Raw genomic sequence first — 1,596 nt, 5'->3', positions numbered from 1 at the left:
AACCTTCATCTGGCGATGGATGGAAATAGAGACAGAGACCCACACTGGAGCACCAGACTGAGCTCCCATTGAGTGATTTTTGATGCTTTCTAAAACATTTTACTTTTGATTCACTGGCCTTTTTACTTTCAAAATTTCTATTTTTTTTAGATCTCAGTTTCTTTTGTCATGTTGTTAACTTTGTCATCTGTACTGCTTATGTTCTCATTAATTTTTTTTCTAACTTTTTTCTTCTGTTGCTGAGTTTTAAATTTTCTCTCCAGGTATGGGGCTGAATTCATGTGTTTCTTTGTTAATCAACTTTTTACAAGTAAAATTTTTAAATTAAATCTTGATTATTTCACATTTCTGATGTGGAATTCCCCTCTCTATCCTGTGAATATGTTTTATTACTACTGATTAATAAAAAAGTTGCTTTGGGCCCATGGCAGCACAGAACAGAGCATGGTGGGAATTCCAAGCAGAGACAGAGGAGAAAAGAAGGCAGAGTCAGAGAAACACCATGTAGTTGCCAAAGGAGACAGATGCCCCAGAGCCTTAACAGTAAATGATGAACCACATGGTAAAATATAAAATAGTAGCAATGGATTTATTTAATATGTAAGAGCTAGATAGACATACACTTAAGCTATTGGCCAAGCAGTGTTGCAATTGATATAGTTTCTATGTGATTATTTAGGGTCTGGGCAGCTGGGAACAAACAAGCAACCTTCTATCTATAGAAGGGAGCCCACTGAACATTAAGGGTTGATGCCTCCCACCCACTTCAGGTCTGGATGCTTGTGTGCCCACTCAGAGTTTTGGGGAAAATAGCTGAGATCATGCTTGCAGCTCAGGACCCCCCACCTGGGCAGGTGACAGAATCGATTCTGCTAGGAGTAAACAGGCAGGAGAGCATGGTAGATTCCTGCCACCATACACAGAGATATTTCCAGGCCACACAATGTGTTGCACGGCAGATTTAGCTTTTACTCAAATAAAAGGTGTTTATATGTTACATGGTGCTACCCAGAGTTGAGGTGGTGAGGACAGTTCCAACCCAGCAGTCCCAAAGCTGGTGGTGAACTACCTCTGCCATATTGAAAGCCTGAGAGAGGCAGAGCCAGCATCCATGGCTGCTGTGATCAAGCTGCTTACCATTTTAAAAGTACTCCTGGTCAGAAAAATATTACAGATATGCAACAAAGACAAATTCATGTAAAAAAAAGACCTCTAAATGGGTCACAGTGTTAAATAAATGTATGCAGGCTTTGGAGAGAGAAAAAAAAGAGCAAAGAGACAGTAAATGTAATATAAAAGATTATAGACAGTCATAGATTAAAGGAGTAAAGATAATAAAATAAATATTAAACTTATAGAAAAAGTAATAGAGTAAGAAAAATAAGTCATGTAAAGATGAAATATACACAGAGAGTCTGGATTACGAATATTATTGGGTTTTCTTTAATTTTTTGACTGCTAATGAGCTAAGTACAGAGAGACATTCCATTGTACAGGCTGCTAAGCTAAACCAACATATATACTTTGATGGTATCTTGACTTCAAAATTTGGGCTAAGGATATGTTACTTTGGAAAAGAGGTTTTGCTTTTGTTTC

Source organism: Microtus ochrogaster, chromosome 8 (genome assembly GCF_000317375.1).
Source record: "Microtus ochrogaster isolate Prairie Vole_2 chromosome 8, MicOch1.0, whole genome shotgun sequence".
NCBI lineage: Eukaryota > Metazoa > Chordata > Mammalia > Rodentia > Cricetidae > Microtus > Microtus ochrogaster.
This window is presented reverse-complemented; position numbering follows the sequence as displayed.